The sequence below is a fragment of the Suricata suricatta genome, chromosome 5 (genome assembly GCF_006229205.1).
Source record: "Suricata suricatta isolate VVHF042 chromosome 5, meerkat_22Aug2017_6uvM2_HiC, whole genome shotgun sequence".
In the NCBI taxonomy this organism is placed as follows: Eukaryota; Metazoa; Chordata; class Mammalia; order Carnivora; family Herpestidae; genus Suricata; species Suricata suricatta.
Window position 1 is genome coordinate 148,959,377 of NC_043704.1, and position 11,135 is coordinate 148,970,511.

Below are 11,135 nucleotides of genomic sequence, written 5' to 3' on the forward strand. Positions count from 1 at the left end.
TGAGAATGAACTGAGGGTTGAGGGGGAAGGGGGAGGGGGGAAAAGAGGTGGTGGTGATGGTGGAGGGCACTTAAGGGGAAGAGCACTGGGTGTTGTATGGAAAACAATTTGACAATAAAATACTATGGAAAAAAATTCCATAATTAAGTGCATTAAAATTACAGCCTTAATATATTTAAAAAATGTGTAGAGTTGGCACACAATGTTCCATTAGTTTCGGGTGTACACCCTGTGATTCAACTCTCTGTCCAGTAAGCCATAGTCACCACGCATGCGGCTACCGTCTGTCGCCGTGCAATGCTGTCACAGTAGCATTGATTATATTCTTTATGCGGTGCCTTTTCCTGAGACTTATTTATTCCATAACTGGAGGCCTGTATCTCCCACTCCCCTCACCCACTGTGCCCTCCCCTCACCCTTTTCCGCTGGCAACCATCAATTTGTTTTCTATATTGATAGGTCAGATTCTGCTTGTTTTTTGTTTATACACTTGTTTTGTTTTTAGATTCCACATATAAGTGAAATCATATAGTATTTATCTCCCTTAGTCTGACTTACTTCACTTAGCACAATATCCTCTAGGTCCATCCATATTGTTGCAAAGCAAATTATATAGATCCATATATAAGCATGGATATATATCCACATATATGGATATATTTATATCTAGAAATCTCCCTTATCTATTCCATATATATGTTTGTGTGTGTATATAATCTTCCTTATCCATCCATTAATAGACATTTATGTTGCTTCCATAATTTGGCAACTGTAAATGATGCTGCAATAAACAAGGGAGTGTATATATCTTTTGGAATTGGTGTTTTCATTTTCTTTGGGTAAATACCCAGAAGTGGAATTATTGGATCACATCGTATTTCTATGTTTAATTGTTTGAGAAACCTCCATACTGTTTTCCACAGTTTACATTCCAACCAATAGCACATGAGGGTTCCTATTTCTCAACATTCTGGCCAACATTTGCTTTTCCTGGCTTTTTTATTTTGGCCATTCTGACGAGTGTGAGGAGGTTTTGACTTGCAATTTCCTAATGATGAGTGACATTAAGCATCTTTTCATGTATCTGTTGGCCATCTGTATGTCTTCCTTGGAAAAATGTCTATTCAGGTCCTCTGTCCATTTTTTAATTAGATTGTTTGAATAATACCTATTTAAAATTGCTCTAGGGGCACCTGGGTGGCTCAGTCTGTTAAGCATCCACTTCAGCTCAGGTCATGATCTCAAGGTTCATAGGTTCAAGCCCTGGGTCGGGCTCTGTGCTGACAGCTCAGAGTCTGGAGCCTGCTTTGGATTCTGGGTTTCCCTCTTTCTCTGTTACTCCCCTGCTCTCTCTCTCTCAAAAATAACTTAAGATTAAAACATTTTCCCCTAATTGCTCTAGAATCTTTGGATAGACTGGGTGTCTCTGTTAATTTGGGCTAGGCTTTTGTGACCTCGGCTGGCTTGCCGGTCACGTCTGCCATACCTTCCAGGTTGGCTGGAAGCTGGCTAGGCTGAGACAGTCTCACCTGGCGTGATTTATCTCCGCTCCATGTGGTCGCTCATCCTCCAGGAGGCTGCCATGATCACGGGGTGGTGAAATAAGGAGAAGGGGGGAAGGGGTCTCTAAGCCTAGGGTTGGAATTAGCACAGTGTCACTCTTGCCCCATTCTTTTTGGTCAAAGTAAGTCACAAGGCCAGCCTGGATTCAGGGGATGAGAAATGACTCCACCTTTTGATGGAAGGAGCTCAAAATTCATGGCATCTGGGGTACCTGAGTGGCTCAGTCAGTTGAATGTGTGACACTTGATTTCAGCTCAAGTCATGATCCCAGGGTCATGGGATTGAGCCCTGCATTGGGCTCCACACTGAGTATGGAACTTAAGATTCTTCCTCTCTCTCTTTCTCTTTCTCCCTCTGCCTCTCCCACCCCCTCAAATAAAAAATATATATATATTAGAAAAAATAATGGGGTGCCTGAGTGGCTCAGTTGGTTAAGCATCTGACTTCAGCCCAGGTCATGATCTTGTGGTTTGTGAGTTCATGCCCCACGTTGAGCTCAGTGTGGAGCCTCCTTTGGCTTCTGTCTCTCTCTCTATCTGCCCCTCCCTTGCTCACCAATATTAATCTCTCTCAAAAATAAATAAACATTAAAAAAATTTTAATCATAGCATCTATCCATATATGGTGAAGGAAATAATTGTGGCCATCTTTGCAAAAAGTCTAACACAACCTAAATAATAACATTATTTTATAAGTTTGTTTTATACTTCTCAAATTGATCTACAGATTCAATGCAACTCCTATCAAAATTCTGTGCGTTTTTTTTTTTTTCAGAAATGGACAAGCTTATGCTAAAATTCATATAAAATTCAAGGGACCCAGAATAGACAAAATGTTCTTGAAAAAAAGAGCAAAGTTGGAGGATTTACACATCTCGATTTAAAAACTTACTACAAAACAACAGTAATCAAGACAATGTGGTATTGGCATAAGGATAGAAATATAGAACAATGGAATGGGATTGAGATATAAATAAACCTTCATAAATAAACGTCTGCATCTATGGTCAACTGGAACTTGACGAAATGCCAAGACCATTCAATGGGGGAACAATAGCGTTTTCAGCAATTGGTGCCGGGACAGCTGGACATGCGTAAGAGTGAGGTCGGATCCCCATCTCACATCACATACGAAATTGAACTCAAAATGGATCAAAGACCTAAATATAACAGTTAAAATGTTAATACTCTTGGAAGAAAACATAGTAGTAAATCTTCATGACCTCCTTCCTATTTGGTAGTCGATTCTTATATGTGATAGCTAAATAAAGTATGAGCAACAAAAGAAAAAACTAGATAAATTGGATTTAAGCCAAACTGAAAACGTCTAGTGTCGTGTGTCAAACAACACTATCAAGAAAGTGCAAAGAAAATCTACAGAATGGGAGAATGTATTCACAATCATGTATCTGATTAGGGACTTATATCTAGAATATATAAAGAACTTTTAAAACTCAGTAATAAAGAAATATAACCTAATTTTAAAATTAGGGAGCTATAATTTATGTTTTTAATAAGTTTTAATGTTTATTTTTGAGAGAGAGAGACACACAGAGTGTGAGCTGGGGAGGGTCAGAGATATTGGGAGACACATAATCTGAAACAGGCTCCAGGCTCTGAGCTGTCATCACAGCACCCAATACGGGGCTCAAACTTGGGAATAGCAAGATCATGACCCAAGCTGAAGTCGGATGCTTAACCAACTGAGCCACTTGGTGCCCTGGACAAGGGATCTAAATAGACATTTTCTAAAGAAGATATAGAAATGGCCATAAAGCACATACAAAGATAATATAATTAATCATCAGGGAAACAAATACAAATCAAAACCACAAGATCCCACTGCACACCCATTGGGATGGCTATAATTAAAAAGTCAGATAATAACACGTTGGTCATAGGAACTAGTCACAAAAGATCACATATTGTACGATTCCATTTATATGAAATGTCCAGAACAGGCAAATCTATAGACGTAAAAAGTATATTCTCGGTTGCTTAGCACTGGGAAGAGTGGCAGGGTAGGGAGGTAACAGCTTAAAAGTACACAGTTTCTTTTTGGGGTGACGAAAATATTGTAAAATTGAGCATTATGAAGGTTGCACACATCTGTAAATGTACTAAAAACATTGAACCGCACACTTAAATATGTGCAATCTATTGGCGTTTCAATTACATATCAATAAGGCTGTTATTTTAAAAGGTCACGTATTGCATGATCCTATTTATACGATGTGTCCCGATATGCAAACTCACAGGGATAGAAAGCAGATTACTGTTTTCCAGCGGTCAAGGGAAGAGGTGATCAAGAATGACTGTTAATAGGTAGGGAGCTTCTTTTTGAGGTGATTTCAAAGTTCCACAATTAGGGGCACCTGAGTGGCGCAGCCGGTTAAGCCTCCGTCTTCGGCTCAGGTCAGATCTCACGTTCGTGGGTTCGAGCCCCGTGTTGGGCTCTGGGCTGACCGCTCAGCACCTGGTGCCTGCTTCCGATTCTGTGTCTCTCTCTCTGTCCCCTCCCCCTCTCATGCTCTTTCTCTGTATCAAAAATAAATAAAACATTAAAAAAATTAAAACAAAAAACAAAGTTCCACAATTAGAGAACCATGATGGTCTGTGCGACACCGAGAACATACTAACAAACCTCTCTCTGGGTTATACACTTTAAAACGGTGAATTTTATGTTACAAGAATTTTATCTCAGTCACAAAATTGTAGCTTGTTTAGGCAGTCAGACTAAAGCTTGCATATGCTTCTATTTAAGGTGAGCTCATTCAGTAATTGACCCCCTCATTAAATCGAGATGAATTATTTTAAGTAAACTTAAAAAGTTTAAGTCAAAGTGCTCAGATGTTTCTGGCTTTTTACTGCTCTGACGTATCCTGACTATAATTTGCATCCCTACACACTCTTTAAATGACTATGCTTACTTATGAGAAGAATAAGAGACTCAACCACTATTCTAGGCTCATGTTTTTAATTAGTGTAATTATATCAATCTGAGGGAGTTTTAAAAAGCCTTTGCTAGACCTTAAAGTGGGGTTTAATAGCTGTAATTTTCAGATTTAACTATTTGGCCTAAATACCTACTTACTTATTTACACATTTATACAAAAAAAGGAAGACTGAATTACAGGCATGTCTGTTTTTGGAGTCCTTCCCTGGGTTCACATTATGACAAAATACTTTTGTATTTAGGACAAAGATAAATATGGAGTGATTCAAGAACAAATCGGTCTTGAATCACAAATATTGTCATGGTCACACGACAGTTGACATTAGAGACTGCAACACGGTGACAGCGTACATCTAAATAATTATCAGCTGCTTTGTCTATGAGATATCATGCAAATACATTTTTAATTTATTACTTTTTCCTTCACTAAAGCTTATTGCCTCAGAATGGTGTCTGTTGAAATGTGCCTTACTAAATGTTTGATCAACTATTACTGTTTTATACATTTCAATAAAAGTATCATTGGTACCTGGGGATTGGAGGATTCCTAAACTTTTGAGTAAGAAATGAATTTGTTGATTTATAAAAGATAATGCCCAGAATTGATAAGGATCAATTGGAAAAATTGACGCTGTCAGTACTGTTGCTAGGGATATAAACTGTTGCTAACTTTCTAGAAAACAATGTGGCTCTAAAAGGTTCTAAAACCTTATGTAATCTTTGATCCAAATATTCCAACTTTAGAAATATGTCCTAAGAAAATAATTGGGTTAATGTGCAAAATTTTGTTCATTGTATCACTATTTCTATACAAAAGCTGCACCATAAGGCATTAAGTTAAGGGCGACATATTTATGCAAGAAAATACTCTGTGGCCATAAGTTGATATTCCTTACTATGGGATGATGTCCGAAATATACAATGGATCAGAAAAAGCAAGTAATCTATCAATATTTATCAACTAATCCTATTAAAATGGTACACAGAGTCTTTATACTTTTCTATATTTTCCGAGTTTTTGCAATGAGCATGTGTTACGTTTATGATCATAACGATCAATACAATGATTTCTCTCTCACAAAGAAAGACACCTTTCCTTGCAGTGACCAGTGCTTACTGCTTTCTACCTTATCCTTTTTAACTACTAGATGTCATTCTTTTTTGGGTTTTTTTTAGATGTCATTCTTATCCTAGAACTTCTTTGAGGAAACTTACCTACCCTGAAAGGAAGGCAAAGTGGGTATCTCCCTCCTGCCCAACAGCTTAAAAGATGTCACAATCAGGTCAAAGGTCACACTAGCAGAGGATATTGATGGCCAATTCCAGAGTCTTTAGCCAGTTGCTCCATTCAGGGTTCATAGGTAGAGAGTTGCTACAATGTTATACAATTAAGTTTGCTTGTCGCCTCTTGCAGTAGCTTTAAGGAGCTAAGAACAGGTCACCCTACTGACCTCACCAAACCTTGGCCTTGGGGACTCTCCCCATCCTCCGACATCCCTCTCTAAGACAGTCCATTCCATCCTTCCTGTTAGCCCTCCAGGAGAATCCTGCTTAGACTTCTTTCAAGGGGCCTTTAATAACTTAGTTGGTCTCATTTTCTTGGGGGTAGGAGACAGAGTCCACTGACAATGCTATTTCCATCATGTGAAGTATCAGGTGTACTGAAACCACACATTAATGTGCTTGGTCACCTGGATGAAAAGTTCATTTCACTTGGCTACTCTTAAGAGAAAAAAGTCCCATTCCTTATGGTCTTGTTCTATAAACTGAAAGATGACATATATAAAAGGGAGAAAAGGATAGGATATTTGCAAGTTGACCTGAGCATATTAGTCATAAGTATCCTTCCTTCCAGGGGGGAAAAAAAAGGAGCGGCTTAGTAGGGAGCTCACCAGATTCAGAAGGATCACTTGTCTGAGAATTGTGTGCAAGTCATATTATCTCTGTTCTTGTGTAACATGGTAGCCCACCGTTGACTTCCAATATGTCATTTAAACAGGAGTGGAGTTAATGTTGCATAGAAACGGTATGTATTTTACATATTCCCTTGTACACCACCATTGCATCCTGATATGCTGAATGTTTGCGAGAAGGGCTCTACTATAGCCGAGTTAGATCCAAATTCATAATGAAATTGGCAAGGTTCCCATTTACAAAGAGGAAAATTGAAACCTACGGAGAATACCGAAGTCCATAATTCTATAATTGAAAGCAGTGTTTATGAAAGAGAAAAAAGTTTTAGTAATCAGGAGAAATGAAAAAAAAAACACTTAAAACATGTTTGTCTCAAAATAGCCAAGACTGGACATATTTCCCAAAGCTTCCACCAAAACTGGGTTACAAAGCTGAGTATAATTGCACTTGAGTCCTAGATCACAAAAATGAGGGAAATCCGAGTTTTGTAATTATCTGTTATAAGCCATGTCTCAGTGTGATTTTGTACTCACTCCAGGCCAGTCTGACACTGGCTGTGTCTTTTATGGGCTCCTGTCGCTTGCCAACCAGGTGCTTCGTGTTTTCTCAGGACTGCATTCTTCCCATGACTCCGTCATTCACTCCTTTCCCCTAGTCCCTCCTGGGTAACCTGATAAACAGCCTTAGATGCAGATGAAGTATTCATTTTCCATTATCCCATGCATTAAGTACATTTTAAGCATGGCCAACTTGTAAGGGAATGAATTTTCCTAAAGAGGGAAATCTCAGGCTGCCTGGGTGGCTCAGTCGGTTAAGCAAGTGACTCTTGATTTCGGCTTAGGTCATGATCTCATGGGCAGAGCTGGGCATGGAGGCTGCTGAAGATTCTCTCTCTCCTGATCCTTCTGCCCCTCCCCGACTCACACAAGTGCATTGTCTCTCTCTCTAAAATTAAAAAAAAAAAAAAAGACAAAAATCTCAAGCAAGAGAACAAGCTGGATAAGCTATTTTGGCCAGGAGTACCTCTAGGTGCCCCTCAAGTATTGTTGAGTCTTAGCCTCTAGGGCCGGCTCCTCTGTGGCCCGTCCAGCATGGCAGATCACCCCCCCCCCCACATCACTCCCTACTCAGATCGCCCACCCGACTCCTCTCAAGGAGGGCTATAAAAACTGCGCTGTAAGCCATCTACCAGCAGGCATCAGGTTAAGTTTGACATATTTATGCAAGACCTCCTCTTGTTTCTCAAGGAGTCTTTGGAAATGACCTTGGCCTCTCTGTGGAGGGAAGGAGTAAAGGATGCCGATCAGAGGATGGTTAGCTATGTTTGTTCGTAGGGACCACTCTGGGAATTCTAAGTGTGTCACTTTTGGTGTCCTTCTGGACATGGGCTCCCTCTTGTGGCCCATAGGATATGAATATGACATACAACATAGAGAAATTATATCTGCATTTTTGCAGTTGCAGAGATTACTTGAGCACTGGTACAAAAATGATTATAGCTAAATTGATCAATATTTTTAAAAAGTCATCTCTATACTCACCATGGGGCTTGAACTCACAACCCCAATATCAAAAGTCTTATGTTCTATTGACTGAGCCAGCCAGGCACCCTTGAATTGATCAATACTTTTCAAACAAACCTTGTATAGGCCTAAATTAACTTATTTAATCTAGAGTCATACATATACTAGGGTATAAGAGATTATATCCCTTGAATTAAAAAAAACCTGGTTTATCCAAAACTAAGAATTGACATTTATTGAGTGCATACTATGATACAGATACTGCTGTAAACATTTTACTAAAGAATTATGTACGTTTTTAGTATGGAAGATTTATTCTGGAGAATTAAGAAATAAAGAAAAGCTCATACAAAAACCTCTGTCTCTGTATCACCCATGCTCAACCTTTATCAAAAACAATTTAACATTTTCTTTGTTTCATCTACCATCATCATTCTTATCTCTCGATTTTTTCCCCTGGAGTATTTAAACAAATACCAGATGTCCTAAATTCCAGTCATAAATATCTTACGTGTATTCTAAAGTTTTAAAATATATTAGCTATTCTTAATGTTCACAACAAAAAGTAGATAGTGTTATTCCCACTTTACACATGTACAAACTGAGGCAAACATTATTAAGAGACTCAAACCTGGGAACTCTGACTCCAGAGGCTGTGTGGTAGCCAGCTTCCAAGATGGCTCCTGACCTCTGCCTCGTGGTAGTTAGGCGATGAGACCAATAGCAGAAGAGACGGTATGTCGCTTCTGAGATTAGATAGTGGCTTCTTTCTTAGGTGCCTACTCTCTCTTTCTCGGGTCATTTGCTCCGGAGGAAGCCAGCTGCCACAGCCAGCAGCGCCCTGGAGAGCCCCACGTGGTGATGGAAAGCAGGCTTCCAGCCCACAGCCAGAGGGGAACTGAAGTTTGCCAACAAGGAGAGAGTTTGGAGGCGCGTTTCCAGCCCTGTTTGAGCCTTGGAATGACTGCAGCCAGAGCTGACAGCTTTACCACAGCCTCGTGAAAGACCCTGAGCCAGAGCCCTCCAGCTAAGGCACTCCCAGATCTCTGACCCACAGAAGTTGTGAGATAATAAATATTGGTCGGTAAGCTGCTATACTTTGGGGTAACTGGTAACATAGCAACAGATTATTGATAGTCTATATCCTCAGTCACTGCTTTTTTCTTCCCCCAAATGCAAATCTGCAATAGCTTTTGTTTTGCTTCTCCTATGACACTGGATGTTAAGGACAACATTGAGGCAGTGCAATGAATTGAAAAGAGATATTTTGGGAAGTTTAAGAGTACATGTGCGTTTCATTGTTATTCTAATCTGTGAGTGTGAATGTGGCAACCCTTTAGTAAAGGTATTAGTTAATTAAATCAAATATCCTACTGTTATATCATTTCCATATCAACGCAAACTAATTTACCTCATATTTTTAAAAACTGATTGCAGAGCATTCTATCTTAATTATTAAACCAATACCCTATGAATTAGTGATGTGTTTTGCTATTATAAATGATGCTTCACTGAACATCTTTCTAGATCCTATCTCGGTAAACTTTTGCAAGTATAGCCTTATGTGCCATTTCTAGCAGTGAGCAGGATAGGCCAAGGGTATGTGCATTCTACATTAACAGTGACTGCCAGAGGAGCCTGGATGGCTCAGTCAGCTAAGCATCTACCTCTTGATTTTGGCTCAGGTTATAATCTCATGGTTTGTGAGTTCAAGCCCCGCATTGGGCTCTGCACTGACAGCATAGAGCCTGCTTGGGATTTTCTCTCTCCCTTTCTCTCTGCCCCTATTCTGCTCTCTCTCTCTGTTTCTCAAAATAAAATAAATGAAAAAATAATGGCTGCCAAATCACTTACACAAAAGTTCCACTAATTAAAACACCCCCAATCCGATGTGAGTTTCCTTGACTTCACACCCTTTAGTTAGACCTAGATAGTGGGGTGGTTGGGTGACTCAGTCCTTTAAGCATCCAATTCTTGATTTCAGCTCAGGTCATGATCTCTCAGTTCGTGGTTTGGAGCCCCAAGTTGGGTTCTGTGTTGATGGCGCGGAGCTTGCTTGGGATTCTCTCTCTCTCTCTCTCTCTCTCTCTCTCTCTCTCTCTCTCTCTCTTTCTGCCCCTCCCCTGCTTGTGCTCTCTCTCTCTAAAAATAAATAAATAAACATTAAAAAAATAACTAGATAGCATCAAACTTCCAAATTTTCCCAATTTAAAAGGTGAAAGAATACCTTCCATTGTTGGATTTGTATTTCTTTAACTGTGGCTGAAGTTAATCTCTAAATGTTTACTGGTCATTAATATTTATTTTTCTCAGAACCATCTGTCTTTAACTTTTGCACAATTTTAATCTTACTGGTTTATAAGAGGTCTTTATACAGCACGGAAATTAACCTGTCACATGTGTTGCTAATATTTTTCTCATCACTTGAGCTTTCAATTTATTTATGGTTTGTGAATTTGTGTACTGCTTAGTAAGGCTTTCCCTGTTCTACAATAATAAAAATACATTCCCATGCTTTCTTCTAGAAGCTTCTGTTTTTCGTTTGTTGCATAACCCCTCTGCTCCCTCTGGTTTAGGAGGGAGGGATCCAGCATTTTCGTCCCCCCAAAGTTACCTTGTTGTTTTGATATCATATACAGCAATCTCACGTCCCTTATCAATTTAGGGTGCCACCTTTATTGCTAACTCTGTACATATTTGGGTCTATTTTGGACCCTTTACTCTGTTCCATAAATCTGTCCATTGCTTTGCAAGTATTAAAGTGCTGTTGTTATTATTATCGTGTTAATTTGTAGTAGGACCAGTTCCCTGCCACACTTTGCTTTAAAGTTTCCTAGTTACCTTTGGGGAAACAGGTTCTACTTCCATAAATGGGTTAGAAAAAAAGCTTAGGGCAGAAAGCTGCCACCACAGGTTAAAAGTGCCCAAGGTTAGCTAGTGAGATACTGTAATGGGATCATGAGTAACTTGTTATACCACCTGCAGGAAATTACTGTCCGTCTGATGCCAATCTACTATTGTACTTTGATCACAAACTACACCTGACCCCCAGACCCTTTTTTTCTTACACATACAAGTTAATGATTACTGTCTTAATTTTTTCTCCATGTTCATGTGTGTAAGATCTTGTTTTCTTCACATTCACCACATGGGTAATATCTTGTGAGCTCCATAAATATG